Source organism: Sus scrofa, chromosome 7 (genome assembly GCF_054392235.1).
Source record: "Sus scrofa isolate SSC_HxYL_T2T_F1_AM1 chromosome 7, Sscrofa_HxYL_maternal_Yorkshire_Landrace_v2.0, whole genome shotgun sequence".
NCBI lineage: Eukaryota > Metazoa > Chordata > Mammalia > Artiodactyla > Suidae > Sus > Sus scrofa.
In genome coordinates this window covers 63,999,966-64,016,006 of record NC_139389.1, presented here as the reverse complement: position 1 = coordinate 64,016,006, position 16,041 = coordinate 63,999,966, and the positions used below count along the sequence as shown (strand labels likewise).

The 16,041-nt window shown below is 43.7% G+C and overlaps 1 protein-coding gene and 1 pseudogene across 2 annotated transcripts in view; one reads left to right on the top strand and one right to left on the bottom strand.

The window, feature by feature from the left end:
* Nucleotides 1–16,041, top strand: part of AP3S2 (adaptor related protein complex 3 subunit sigma 2) — a 70,516-nt gene that overhangs the window by 35,813 nt on the left and 18,662 nt on the right. The gene's annotated exons all lie outside the window — the stretch shown is intronic.
* Nucleotides 2,258–7,191, bottom strand: LOC146401628 (large ribosomal subunit protein uL29 pseudogene; annotated as a pseudogene). Its single transcript, XR_014810493.1, has one exon. The product of XR_014810493.1 is annotated as a large ribosomal subunit protein uL29 pseudogene (transcript).

The following is a 16,041-nucleotide window of genomic DNA, read 5'->3' as shown; positions in this document are numbered from 1 at the left end:
GCAGATGAGATGTGGATCCCGAGTTGCTGTGGCTGTGGCCCTTTGGGGTGGGAGCAGTACCATCCTAGACGAAGAGCACTGGGGTAGAGTACAGGGTGTATATGGGATTTGTTAGGGAGAAGTTTGAAGAAGTAGATGATGATCAGACTGTGGACAGCCTTGTCCTCTGCACTTCTTCTGAGTCTAACATGTGCTTCCAATGCTCTTCTCACCATGCAGTTTTGATACTTCCTCTTTCTTGAAGAATCCTGTATTCCTAGTTTCCTTAATACACGCTCACCTGGCATTTTATCTGCCTTTCTGGCCATTCCATCTGGTGTTTTGAACTTTTTAACTCTTGAATGATGCCTCTTCTCTTTTCTTATAAACACTCTCTTCTTAGGAAATCTCATACAATCCCATGACCTCAATTATCTTTCTGCTGGCGATTACTAAAGTAACTGTCTGAACTCAACTTGATTTCAAACTCAGTTCTGTCCAAAACCGAATCTCTAGCCCCCTGAATTTCCAGACTGACCATTCTGACTCACCGTTTAGGGAAGCATTTCCTGGCATTCCCTTCCCTGCTCATAGACTGAAATAGTTGTACTTGTTGTTCCCCCAGCCCCTTCAGCTGCTTTTGCCATTGCATTTAACAGTGATTTTTGCTTATTTGCCTGCTTAAGAGCACATACTCCAGAGCCAGCATGTCTAGGCTTGAACCCTGGCTCTGCTGCTTAGGAACTGTATGGCTTGTGCCTTAGGAACTAACATGTGGACAGGAAATCAAGATAGCACTTAGTTTATATGATAGATGTGAGCGTTAAATAAATGGAAAGTGCTTAGAACTGGGCTTATACAGAGTAAGTATTTTATTCTTTTGTTTGTTTGACCCCCCCTCTCCACCCCAGATATTAAGATAAGGATCTTGTTTACCACTGTGTTCCCAGATATTAGCACAGTACTTGACACATACTGGTTATTCGTTGTTGAATTCATTTCTCCATCCACTATTCTAGGAAAAGAGTTAATCAGACATTCCTCTCTTCATGAATCTTACATCTGCTAGAGGGAGACAGAATAAATGTTAGGTGGTGATAAGTGCAGGGGAGAAAATAAAACAGGCTAAGTGGTGGGTGGACAAGACTTGATGTTTTATATACAGTGCTTAGGGAGGGCATCACTGTGAAGATGGCATTCGAGCAAAAACCTGAAGGAAGAGAAGTGAAGGATTCATGACTCCCTGGGGAAGCACATTCCAGTTAAATGGAACAACAAATCCAAAGACCTTGGGGGCCGGTATAGCCAAGTGGAAGTGAGAAAGGGGGGAAATAATAGGAGTTGAGGTAGGGATGGGGAACGAGGATCGGGTAAGTCATTGTAAGTCCCTTTTACAGAAGAGATTGGTAAGGGTCACTGCCTCTGGAGCGAGGAGCTAGGTAAGCGTGAGGACTAACTTTTCAAAAATATTGTGCCCTGTGCACGTATTGCCTTTTTATCACTCTGGGTCTTTTAGGCCCAGCACACTGAAGAGTACAGTCCTCTGTGTGTATAAGCTTTATGGCCCAGTACAGTAAACAGTTTGAAGCCAGATAAACTGACAGATTGTCTATGAATTACCCCTCCTCCCTAACCTGGGAACTGTGGTTCACTCGGGTGGAGAGGGGTGAGGGAGTATGTGCACAGCAGTGCTTATGGCCCAGAGTACACCGCAGGACACATTTATGGTTCTGAAAGCATTTATGGATCCAGATTGGTCAAAAACAATGCACTGCAATGACATCCCAGTCATTGACAAATCTTTGTGGCCTTATCTGCTTCTGATCGCAAGAATTTTATAGAGAACAAGTTGCTGAACCTGTGTCTGAAGTTAGCCAGGTCTGTACCAGGAGACATTTTCAACAGCTTATGGCAGAGGGATGCCCAGGCCCATCCCCTTGCAGTTTAACTGCTGATCGCACTGCAGGGAAGTCCAAGCCTGGAGCTGAGCACTGCTGGAGTTTTTTGCCCTGTCACTGCACAAGTGCATCCCTTTACATTCCCGGAATTAATGTACCTGAATTTACCCTAAAAGAACCTTGTGAATGTTGATTGGAGAAATCTCAGGGTAGGGATGGAAGGTTCCCTGCTGACAGACTCATTGAGCTTTAAAACTGCTGCTTTTCCTGCCTGCAGAGTGAGAGAAATGGGCACCTTCCCTGCAGGTCTGTCACTGGCACCCTGCTGACTTTCTTTCTATACATTCATCCTTGGGCACTCATCCACTTTGATACAGATGGGTGACAGATCTGCATCTCACTCTGACCCAAGCAAAGGGCTTGTTTTGCTTTTTTGTTGTTGTTTTGCCAGTTTGTTTCTTTTATTGTTGCCTGGATGCTCACTCAGGCCTTGACAGTGAACTTCCAGAGTGGGTACACCTGCTCCTTCCGCTGCTGCTTCTTGGTCTTCAGGTCCTCCTTGTGCTTGTTGAGCCAATGGCACGTGGCACGTGTTTTCCTGGGCCGTTAGATCCAGAGGTTGTACTTCTCACCCTTGTAGAATTTCCTGAGGTTCTCTTTCTGAGTCTGGTTAATGACGGTGAGAACATGGGCAATGGATTTGTGAACAACTCGGATCTTGAAGAGTTTGGAAGCCTCCCCGCCTGTTACTTTCACGACATGCAGTTGGGGCAGCTCCACCTGCAGGTCCTCCAGTTGCTTCAGCAGCATCTCCTTCCTCTGGCCTTGAAGGTCTTGAGCCTTAATCTTGGCCACGGCTGTTACAAGCTGCCGCTGCCGCCCTCTCAGAGGGAAAGAGCTAAAGGCTTGTTTTTCCAGGAGTAGACAGCACCTTTCCATTTGGAAGACCTGCCACCGCTTGCAGCCTGGTGCGCACCAGTCCATTCACGTTTCCTCCCTTCTTCATCCCCTTTCCTGCCTGCCCCTTCACCCTTTACCCACTCACCCGCCGTCTTCTCGTCTTAACTTTCCTTATTCTGTCAGCGACACCATCTTCCTTCAAGGCATGAAGTCTCAGGGATGCCCACTTTGCCTTCTGTTTCCAGTGGTCACACGATGATGTTGGTTCTTATTCAGTGTTTGCTTCAGCCCCAACTCCTCCTTTCCTTCCCAGGTAGCTAACATACCAGCTCTAAGCAGCCATAGCAGCTATATCTAGTCTTTCTCCCATCTTTTCAGTCTAAACTACAGAAAACATTTCTCCCATTTTCCCTTCAATCTACTTTCTTGTGGCCCCAAAGGATCTCTGGATGGTGGATCCTTTCATTGCTCAGGAGCTCTCTGCTCTGGAACGAAGACTCCTCGGGCCCAGCTGACACTTCTTTGTGTCTGAGCCCAATTCCCACCTCTTTGCTTTTGCCGGTGCCACGGCCCCACCCTGAAATACCCTCATCTTCCCCCAAACAAGTGTTCAAGATTTTGGCACCCAGCTCATTGTGCATTCGATGGAGTCTTCCCTAAACTCCAGTATCGTAGTTCTCCAAACTGTCTGTCTTCTTACTCTTGCTTTTAGTCCTAATTGTTTCCAGTAGATTGTTTACTCTTGGAACAGTGTCAGCATGTAATACTTCGTTGGTTATCTGAACAGCACAGGGCACTCAAATATAGTTGATAGTTCATTTGATGCTGTTGATTGATTGTCCAAATTCTATGTGCTTTCAGAAGGTTTTTAATTTTCAAAGCCCTTTTCAGATAAAAGGTCTGATTTAACACAGCTAGAAGCCTATTTTTAGAAACTGGATTCTAATTAGACCTTGACTCTCAAGGTTATATTATGTATGCTCACTAGTTTCAGAATAGGACTCATTCAGCTTTGCTTCTGCTCTCTCAGGAGATGAACTCTGGGTGAACTCAGAAAGGACCCTGGTTTTCAACTGGGATTCTGCCTGAAGTGGCCTCATGGGCTTCATGGGCTATACCAAATTCTAACTGTGCAACTTAGGCAACCCTCTTAAGGGCCTCCTTGTTGTCTCAGTTTCTTCACTTGTAAAACAGAGCTGATACCATATTTATGTGATCCTTAGACTCCCTTTTTGGGTAATATTTATAATTTTAACATAGCAAATCCAGATTTGTCTTACAGTCAGTGGCATTTTTAGTTAAATTAGCATTTCAGCATTTTCCTTTTTGGTGATAAATTAATTTTGTGATTCATAATCAAGGAGTTTTGACTTTGATAAAATTAACTTCCACCATTTGTGATTATTTTGAGAGTTGGACTTAGTGAGTAATTGCTTAGCTCAATAAATGGTGATTTTGTCTTTATTTTTTTTCCTACTCTTCTCTTTGCCTCCAATATTACCCCCTTAAATCCATCCTTTACACACCTGCCTCCTACTAACATATTAAAAGTGGGGTTTTTTGGTTTTTTGTCTTTTTAGGGCGGCATGCACAGCATATGGAAGTTTCCAGGCTAGGGGTCGAGTCGGAGCCGCTACTCCACAGCCACAGGAACACCAGATCCAAGCCACATCCACGACCTACACCACAGCTCGAGGCATTACCAGATCTTTAATCCACTGAGCAAGGCCAGGGATTGAACCTGCATTCTCATGGATACTAGTTGAGTTCTTAACCCACTGAGCTACAATAGGAACACCTTAAAAGTGTATTTTTTATTTGAATAATTCACCCCATAGCAGTGATTTTTTTTTTTTTTTTTTTTTTTTTTTTTAGCTTTTTAGGGCCACACCTACAGCATATGGAAGTTCCCAGGCTGGGGATCAAACAGAGCTCCAGCTGCCAGCCTGTGCTACAGCCACAGCAACACAGCATCTGAGCCATGTATGCAGCCTACCCCACATCTCATGGCAACGCCAGATCCTTAACCCACTGAATGAGACCAGAGATTAAACCCATGTCCTCGTGGATACTAGTCGGGGTTCGTTACCAATGAGCCTTACTTGGTTCTTGGGTCCTCCCTGATCTCATTCCTCTTTTCCCAGTTTTGGCTGTAGAAGGACATCTTTGCTGTCGGATACCAGTCGGATTTATGACCACTGTGCCACAATAGGAACTCCTGTAACAGTGATTGTTAAGGACAAGGAGGACATGCCTCATTCCTTTCCCTGCCTTCCTCAAAGCCCTTATGAATGCTAAATGACACTGGGTGATTGAGAACAGTGTTAAACAAGTGAATTTTTGTGAATGTGGAAAACGAAATGGAGACCCCTGCCAACAGAATGGCACTGAGGCCCTTAAACATTCACAGAGGCCTCCAAGGCCTCCCAGTCCGCTCTCCTAGCCTTACCTCTTGCCATCGCCTCCTTTGACCCTTGTGTCCCAGTAGTACCTACAGTTTATGTAATTTGTCTTTAGGGAGGTTACAGCTCTGTAAATGTTTGGCCCAGCATGTAAAAGGCTAGAGAGGGTGGAGGAGGGCCCAGGGCTATTCCAGGGGCAGTGCTATAGAAGGAACAAGAGCTATGGGGATGGAGATCATCTTCTTAGAAATGGACTTGTGGATCCAAGCATGGCATTTGGATTTTTTTTTTTTTTCTCCCTTTTTTGGCCACCCCACAGCGTATGGAGTTTCTGGGCCAGAGATCAGATCTGAGCCACAGTTGCGGTCTATGCCACACTTGCGGTAATGCCGGATCCTTAACCCACTCTGCTGGGCCAGGGATCAAACCTGCATCCCAGGGCTCCAGAGATGCCACTGATCCCATTGCACCACAGTAGGAACTCCTAGGATTTTTTTCTTGATGATCAAATGAATTGTGTTTCACTTACCTGACTGCCTGACATTTGCTCAATTTAGAAAAAGTGGTGGAATCCCAGGGTTGGAGAGTAGGGTCTTATTCTTTGCTGCTCCAGAGGGTGCACATAGGGCCACGGGATGGAAATGGTTCAATATACTTTGTAGCTCAGCAACTTAAAAACTTTCTGATAGTTGTTGCTGCTCCACAGTAGGGAACAGTAGTGAACTCTCATCACTGAAGGATCTATTCTGTCTCAAGAGCCAAAAAATAAATTCCTGCATCAGGAAGGACGTTGGACAGGATGACTTAAATTATAATGACTACATTCATCAAGAACTAATTTGTATGTATGAGGCACATAATAGTTAAGTGCTTTAAATTCAGTGTCTGAATTATTTCCTGCATCATCTCATTTATCTTTAGAATGGGTACATCAAGTAAGAACTCCAGTTCTCCCCATTTTACAGATGAAGAAGCTGACTTTAGAGCTAGGATGCCTGAGTTTCTCCAAGGTCACACAATAGTAAGTGGCAGAGGCAAACTCTAGACCCTGGGCTCTGACGTCAGAGTCTGTACTCTCCTCACTGCTCTGCTGCCCTTAGTGTCCTCTCCTGCTTTAGCATCCTCACCATGGTAAGAAATGTATTTGACTCATGTTTTGTTAACAAATAACCACCCAGAGAGACAACATTCAAGAAAACAAGGCCAGCATTGTGCTTAATATTTGGGACCAATATTGCAAACAGGCAAGAAATGAAGGAGGATGAAACAGTAGACAAAGAAGAAAAAGTCCTGCTAGAACATTTTATATTGTATTATTTTATTTTGTTTTATTTATTTGCTCTTTAGAGCTACACCCATGGCCTATGGAGGTTCCCAGGCTAGAAGTCAAATCAGAGCTACAGCTGCTGGCCTACATCATAGCTGTACAGCAATGTGGGATCTGAGCCACGTCTGTGACCTACACCACAGCTCACGGCAACGCCAGATCCTTAACCCACTGAGCATGGCCAGGGATTGAACCCGTAACCTCATGATTCCTAATCAGAGTCGTTTCTGCTGCGTCACAACGGGAACTCCATGCTAGAACATTAAAAAAATGTTTTTTCATTAGAATGTATTTTATTTACAATGTTGTGTTAGTTTCAGGTGTACAGCAAAGTGATTCAGTGATATATATATTCATATTCTTTTTCACATTCTTTTCCATTGTAGGTCCTTAAAATATATTGAATGTAGATTCCTGTGCTATAGAGTAGGTCCTTGTTGTTTATCTGCTCTCTATATAGTAGCCTAAGAGAACATTTTAAAAAAATGGAATCACAGAGAACTCTGACTCGTAAAAGAAATTTGTTTAAAAAAGGGGGCAAGGAATTGGGTCACAGATGTGGCTTGGATCCGAGTGGCTGTGACTGTGGTGTAGGCCGGCAGCTGTGGCTCTGATTGGACCCTTAGCCTGGTAACCTCCATGTGCCCCAAGTGCGGCCCTGAAAAGCAAAAAAAAGAAAAAAAAAAAAAAGAGGGGGGAAGGAATAATATGTAATGTGTGTACTTTGCTGCAGTCTATGATACATACTCAAGAGCATAAGAAACCAGCGAATAAGTGATTTTTGTTAAAGAATAATTATTAGTAAAGCATAAGGATTGGTTAATGAGTTACTGGGCAGCTTCCATTCCTTCCATTTGGGTGCTTTCTCTTTCATCTACTGGTTAGTTTAAGGCCCATCCTCTGCTGACCTTTGTAGCATTTCATACTTGGACCGTAGTACTTATCACAGTCATCCTTTCATTATCATTAATCCTGTACATGTTTTATTTTCCCTACTTGACTAACCCCTTTGAGGACAGGGTCCACATCTTATCTTCATTTCCTCCATTCTATGATGTTCAGCATATTTGAAAACAGACATTATTACAAATCACATTCTTTTGGCGAAAATGAAAGAATGTGTTTAATATTTTTTGTTTGATTGTTTGTTTGCTTTTTAAGGCCCGCACCTGCACCTGCAGAATGTGGAAGTTCTCAGGCTAGGGGTTGAATCGGATCTATAGCTGCCAGCCTACGCCAGAGCCACAGCAACGTGGGATCTGAGCCGCATCTGGGACCTACATCACAGCTCATGGCAACGCCAGATCCTCAACCCACTGAGCAAGGCCAGGGATTGAACCTGCATTCTCATGGATACTAGTTGAGTTCTTAACCCACTGAGCTACAATAGGAACACCTTAAAAGTGTATTTTTTATTTGAATAATTCACCCCATAGCAGTGATTTTTTTTTTTTTTTTTTTTTTTTTTTTAGCTTTTTAGGGCCACACCTACAGCATATGGAAGTTCCCAGGCTGGGGATCAAACAGAGCTCCAGCTGCCAGCCTGTGCTACAGCCACAGCAACACAGCATCTGAGCCATGTATGCAGCCTACCCCACATCTCATGGCAACGCCAGATCCTTAACCCACTGAATGAGACCAGAGATTAAACCCATGTCCTCGTGGATACTAGTCGGGGTTCGTTACCAATGAGCCTTACTTGGTTCTTGGGTCCTCCCTGATCTCATTCCTCTTTTCCCAGTTTTGGCTGTAGAAGGACATCTTTGCTGTCGGATACCAGTCGGATTTATGACCACTGTGCCACAATAGGAACTCCTGTAACAGTGATTGTTAAGGACAAGGAGGACATGCCTCATTCCTTTCCCTGCCTTCCTCAAAGCCCTTATGAATGCTAAATGACACTGGGTGATTGAGAACAGTGTTAAACAAGTGAATTTTTGTGAATGTGGAAAACGAAATGGAGACCCCTGCCAACAGAATGGCACTGAGGCCCTTAAACATTCACAGAGGCCTCCAAGGCCTCCCAGTCCGCTCTCCTAGCCTTACCTCTTGCCATCGCCTCCTTTGACCCTTGTGTCCCAGTAGTACCTACAGTTTATGTAATTTGTCTTTAGGGAGGTTACAGCTCTGTAAATGTTTGGCCCAGCATGTAAAAGGCTAGAGAGGGTGGAGGAGGGCCCAGGGCTATTCCAGGGGCAGTGCTATAGAAGGAACAAGAGCTATGGGGATGGAGATCATCTTCTTAGAAATGGACTTGTGGATCCAAGCATGGCATTTGGATTTTTTTTTTTTTTCTCCCTTTTTTGGCCACCCCACAGCGTATGGAGTTTCTGGGCCAGAGATCAGATCTGAGCCACAGTTGCGGTCTATGCCACACTTGCGGTAATGCCGGATCCTTAACCCACTCTGCTGGGCCAGGGATCAAACCTGCATCCCAGGGCTCCAGAGATGCCACTGATCCCATTGCACCACAGTAGGAACTCCTAGGATTTTTTTCTTGATGATCAAATGAATTGTGTTTCACTTACCTGACTGCCTGACATTTGCTCAATTTAGAAAAAGTGGTGGAATCCCAGGGTTGGAGAGTAGGGTCTTATTCTTTGCTGCTCCAGAGGGTGCACATAGGGCCACGGGATGGAAATGGTTCAATATACTTTGTAGCTCAGCAACTTAAAAACTTTCTGATAGTTGTTGCTGCTCCACAGTAGGGAACAGTAGTGAACTCTCATCACTGAAGGATCTATTCTGTCTCAAGAGCCAAAAAATAAATTCCTGCATCAGGAAGGACGTTGGACAGGATGACTTAAATTATAATGACTACATTCATCAAGAACTAATTTGTATGTATGAGGCACATAATAGTTAAGTGCTTTAAATTCAGTGTCTGAATTATTTCCTGCATCATCTCATTTATCTTTAGAATGGGTACATCAAGTAAGAACTCCAGTTCTCCCCATTTTACAGATGAAGAAGCTGACTTTAGAGCTAGGATGCCTGAGTTTCTCCAAGGTCACACAATAGTAAGTGGCAGAGGCAAACTCTAGACCCTGGGCTCTGACGTCAGAGTCTGTACTCTCCTCACTGCTCTGCTGCCCTTAGTGTCCTCTCCTGCTTTAGCATCCTCACCATGGTAAGAAATGTATTTGACTCATGTTTTGTTAACAAATAACCACCCAGAGAGACAACATTCAAGAAAACAAGGCCAGCATTGTGCTTAATATTTGGGACCAATATTGCAAACAGGCAAGAAATGAAGGAGGATGAAACAGTAGACAAAGAAGAAAAAGTCCTGCTAGAACATTTTATATTGTATTATTTTATTTTGTTTTATTTATTTGCTCTTTAGAGCTACACCCATGGCCTATGGAGGTTCCCAGGCTAGAAGTCAAATCAGAGCTACAGCTGCTGGCCTACATCATAGCTGTACAGCAATGTGGGATCTGAGCCACGTCTGTGACCTACACCACAGCTCACGGCAACGCCAGATCCTTAACCCACTGAGCATGGCCAGGGATTGAACCCGTAACCTCATGATTCCTAATCAGAGTCGTTTCTGCTGCGTCACAACGGGAACTCCATGCTAGAACATTAAAAAAATGTTTTTTCATTAGAATGTATTTTATTTACAATGTTGTGTTAGTTTCAGGTGTACAGCAAAGTGATTCAGTGATATATATATTCATATTCTTTTTCACATTCTTTTCCATTGTAGGTCCTTAAAATATATTGAATGTAGATTCCTGTGCTATAGAGTAGGTCCTTGTTGTTTATCTGCTCTCTATATAGTAGCCTAAGAGAACATTTTAAAAAAATGGAATCACAGAGAACTCTGACTCGTAAAAGAAATTTGTTTAAAAAAGGGGGCAAGGAATTGGGTCACAGATGTGGCTTGGATCCGAGTGGCTGTGACTGTGGTGTAGGCCGGCAGCTGTGGCTCTGATTGGACCCTTAGCCTGGTAACCTCCATGTGCCCCAAGTGCGGCCCTGAAAAGCAAAAAAAAGAAAAAAAAAAAAAAGAGGGGGGAAGGAATAATATGTAATGTGTGTACTTTGCTGCAGTCTATGATACATACTCAAGAGCATAAGAAACCAGCGAATAAGTGATTTTTGTTAAAGAATAATTATTAGTAAAGCATAAGGATTGGTTAATGAGTTACTGGGCAGCTTCCATTCCTTCCATTTGGGTGCTTTCTCTTTCATCTACTGGTTAGTTTAAGGCCCATCCTCTGCTGACCTTTGTAGCATTTCATACTTGGACCGTAGTACTTATCACAGTCATCCTTTCATTATCATTAATCCTGTACATGTTTTATTTTCCCTACTTGACTAACCCCTTTGAGGACAGGGTCCACATCTTATCTTCATTTCCTCCATTCTATGATGTTCAGCATATTTGAAAACAGACATTATTACAAATCACATTCTTTTGGCGAAAATGAAAGAATGTGTTTAATATTTTTTGTTTGATTGTTTGTTTGCTTTTTAAGGCCCGCACCTGCACCTGCAGAATGTGGAAGTTCTCAGGCTAGGGGTTGAATCGGATCTATAGCTGCCAGCCTACGCCAGAGCCACAGCAACGTGGGATCTGAGCCGCATCTGGGACCTACATCACAGCTCATGGCAACGCCAGATCCTCAACCCACTGAGCAAGGCCAGGGATTGAACCTGCATTCTCATGGATACTAGTTGAGTTCTTAACCCACTGAGCTACAATAGGAACACCTTAAAAGTGTATTTTTTATTTGAATAATTCACCCCATAGCAGTGATTTTTTTTTTTTTTTTTTTTTTTTTTTTAGCTTTTTAGGGCCACACCTACAGCATATGGAAGTTCCCAGGCTGGGGATCAAACAGAGCTCCAGCTGCCAGCCTGTGCTACAGCCACAGCAACACAGCATCTGAGCCATGTATGCAGCCTACCCCACATCTCATGGCAACGCCAGATCCTTAACCCACTGAATGAGACCAGAGATTAAACCCATGTCCTCGTGGATACTAGTCGGGGTTCGTTACCAATGAGCCTTACTTGGTTCTTGGGTCCTCCCTGATCTCATTCCTCTTTTCCCAGTTTTGGCTGTAGAAGGACATCTTTGCTGTCGGATACCAGTCGGATTTATGACCACTGTGCCACAATAGGAACTCCTGTAACAGTGATTGTTAAGGACAAGGAGGACATGCCTCATTCCTTTCCCTGCCTTCCTCAAAGCCCTTATGAATGCTAAATGACACTGGGTGATTGAGAACAGTGTTAAACAAGTGAATTTTTGTGAATGTGGAAAACGAAATGGAGACCCCTGCCAACAGAATGGCACTGAGGCCCTTAAACATTCACAGAGGCCTCCAAGGCCTCCCAGTCCGCTCTCCTAGCCTTACCTCTTGCCATCGCCTCCTTTGACCCTTGTGTCCCAGTAGTACCTACAGTTTATGTAATTTGTCTTTAGGGAGGTTACAGCTCTGTAAATGTTTGGCCCAGCATGTAAAAGGCTAGAGAGGGTGGAGGAGGGCCCAGGGCTATTCCAGGGGCAGTGCTATAGAAGGAACAAGAGCTATGGGGATGGAGATCATCTTCTTAGAAATGGACTTGTGGATCCAAGCATGGCATTTGGATTTTTTTTTTTTTTCTCCCTTTTTTGGCCACCCCACAGCGTATGGAGTTTCTGGGCCAGAGATCAGATCTGAGCCACAGTTGCGGTCTATGCCACACTTGCGGTAATGCCGGATCCTTAACCCACTCTGCTGGGCCAGGGATCAAACCTGCATCCCAGGGCTCCAGAGATGCCACTGATCCCATTGCACCACAGTAGGAACTCCTAGGATTTTTTTCTTGATGATCAAATGAATTGTGTTTCACTTACCTGACTGCCTGACATTTGCTCAATTTAGAAAAAGTGGTGGAATCCCAGGGTTGGAGAGTAGGGTCTTATTCTTTGCTGCTCCAGAGGGTGCACATAGGGCCACGGGATGGAAATGGTTCAATATACTTTGTAGCTCAGCAACTTAAAAACTTTCTGATAGTTGTTGCTGCTCCACAGTAGGGAACAGTAGTGAACTCTCATCACTGAAGGATCTATTCTGTCTCAAGAGCCAAAAAATAAATTCCTGCATCAGGAAGGACGTTGGACAGGATGACTTAAATTATAATGACTACATTCATCAAGAACTAATTTGTATGTATGAGGCACATAATAGTTAAGTGCTTTAAATTCAGTGTCTGAATTATTTCCTGCATCATCTCATTTATCTTTAGAATGGGTACATCAAGTAAGAACTCCAGTTCTCCCCATTTTACAGATGAAGAAGCTGACTTTAGAGCTAGGATGCCTGAGTTTCTCCAAGGTCACACAATAGTAAGTGGCAGAGGCAAACTCTAGACCCTGGGCTCTGACGTCAGAGTCTGTACTCTCCTCACTGCTCTGCTGCCCTTAGTGTCCTCTCCTGCTTTAGCATCCTCACCATGGTAAGAAATGTATTTGACTCATGTTTTGTTAACAAATAACCACCCAGAGAGACAACATTCAAGAAAACAAGGCCAGCATTGTGCTTAATATTTGGGACCAATATTGCAAACAGGCAAGAAATGAAGGAGGATGAAACAGTAGACAAAGAAGAAAAAGTCCTGCTAGAACATTTTATATTGTATTATTTTATTTTGTTTTATTTATTTGCTCTTTAGAGCTACACCCATGGCCTATGGAGGTTCCCAGGCTAGAAGTCAAATCAGAGCTACAGCTGCTGGCCTACATCATAGCTGTACAGCAATGTGGGATCTGAGCCACGTCTGTGACCTACACCACAGCTCACGGCAACGCCAGATCCTTAACCCACTGAGCATGGCCAGGGATTGAACCCGTAACCTCATGATTCCTAATCAGAGTCGTTTCTGCTGCGTCACAACGGGAACTCCATGCTAGAACATTAAAAAAATGTTTTTTCATTAGAATGTATTTTATTTACAATGTTGTGTTAGTTTCAGGTGTACAGCAAAGTGATTCAGTGATATATATATTCATATTCTTTTTCACATTCTTTTCCATTGTAGGTCCTTAAAATATATTGAATGTAGATTCCTGTGCTATAGAGTAGGTCCTTGTTGTTTATCTGCTCTCTATATAGTAGCCTAAGAGAACATTTTAAAAAAATGGAATCACAGAGAACTCTGACTCGTAAAAGAAATTTGTTTAAAAAAGGGGGCAAGGAATTGGGTCACAGATGTGGCTTGGATCCGAGTGGCTGTGACTGTGGTGTAGGCCGGCAGCTGTGGCTCTGATTGGACCCTTAGCCTGGTAACCTCCATGTGCCCCAAGTGCGGCCCTGAAAAGCAAAAAAAAGAAAAAAAAAAAAAAGAGGGGGGAAGGAATAATATGTAATGTGTGTACTTTGCTGCAGTCTATGATACATACTCAAGAGCATAAGAAACCAGCGAATAAGTGATTTTTGTTAAAGAATAATTATTAGTAAAGCATAAGGATTGGTTAATGAGTTACTGGGCAGCTTCCATTCCTTCCATTTGGGTGCTTTCTCTTTCATCTACTGGTTAGTTTAAGGCCCATCCTCTGCTGACCTTTGTAGCATTTCATACTTGGACCGTAGTACTTATCACAGTCATCCTTTCATTATCATTAATCCTGTACATGTTTTATTTTCCCTACTTGACTAACCCCTTTGAGGACAGGGTCCACATCTTATCTTCATTTCCTCCATTCTATGATGTTCAGCATATTTGAAAACAGACATTATTACAAATCACATTCTTTTGGCGAAAATGAAAGAATGTGTTTAATATTTTTTGTTTGATTGTTTGTTTGCTTTTTAAGGCCCGCACCTGCACCTGCAGAATGTGGAAGTTCTCAGGCTAGGGGTTGAATCGGATCTATAGCTGCCAGCCTACGCCAGAGCCACAGCAACGTGGGATCTGAGCCGCATCTGGGACCTACATCACAGCTCATGGCAACGCCAGATCCTCAACCCACTGAGCAAGGCCAGGGATTGAACCTGCATTCTCATGGATACTAGTTGAGTTCTTAACCCACTGAGCTACAATAGGAACACCTTAAAAGTGTATTTTTTATTTGAATAATTCACCCCATAGCAGTGATTTTTTTTTTTTTTTTTTTTTTTTTTTTAGCTTTTTAGGGCCACACCTACAGCATATGGAAGTTCCCAGGCTGGGGATCAAACAGAGCTCCAGCTGCCAGCCTGTGCTACAGCCACAGCAACACAGCATCTGAGCCATGTATGCAGCCTACCCCACATCTCATGGCAACGCCAGATCCTTAACCCACTGAATGAGACCAGAGATTAAACCCATGTCCTCGTGGATACTAGTCGGGGTTCGTTACCAATGAGCCTTACTTGGTTCTTGGGTCCTCCCTGATCTCATTCCTCTTTTCCCAGTTTTGGCTGTAGAAGGACATCTTTGCTGTCGGATACCAGTCGGATTTATGACCACTGTGCCACAATAGGAACTCCTGTAACAGTGATTGTTAAGGACAAGGAGGACATGCCTCATTCCTTTCCCTGCCTTCCTCAAAGCCCTTATGAATGCTAAATGACACTGGGTGATTGAGAACAGTGTTAAACAAGTGAATTTTTGTGAATGTGGAAAACGAAATGGAGACCCCTGCCAACAGAATGGCACTGAGGCCCTTAAACATTCACAGAGGCCTCCAAGGCCTCCCAGTCCGCTCTCCTAGCCTTACCTCTTGCCATCGCCTCCTTTGACCCTTGTGTCCCAGTAGTACCTACAGTTTATGTAATTTGTCTTTAGGGAGGTTACAGCTCTGTAAATGTTTGGCCCAGCATGTAAAAGGCTAGAGAGGGTGGAGGAGGGCCCAGGGCTATTCCAGGGGCAGTGCTATAGAAGGAACAAGAGCTATGGGGATGGAGATCATCTTCTTAGAAATGGACTTGTGGATCCAAGCATGGCATTTGGATTTTTTTTTTTTTTCTCCCTTTTTTGGCCACCCCACAGCGTATGGAGTTTCTGGGCCAGAGATCAGATCTGAGCCACAGTTGCGGTCTATGCCACACTTGCGGTAATGCCGGATCCTTAACCCACTCTGCTGGGCCAGGGATCAAACCTGCATCCCAGGGCTCCAGAGATGCCACTGATCCCATTGCACCACAGTAGGAACTCCTAGGATTTTTTTCTTGATGATCAAATGAATTGTGTTTCACTTACCTGACTGCCTGACATTTGCTCAATTTAGAAAAAGTGGTGGAATCCCAGGGTTGGAGAGTAGGGTCTTATTCTTTGCTGCTCCAGAGGGTGCACATAGGGCCACGGGATGGAAATGGTTCAATATACTTTGTAGCTCAGCAACTTAAAAACTTTCTGATAGTTGTTGCTGCTCCACAGTAGGGAACAGTAGTGAACTCTCATCACTGAAGGATCTATTCTGTCTCAAGAGCCAAAAAATAAATTCCTGCATCAGGAAGGACGTTGGACAGGATGACTTAAATTATAATGACTACATTCATCAAGAACTAATTTGTATGTATGAGGCACATAATAGTTAAGTGCTTTAAATTCAGTG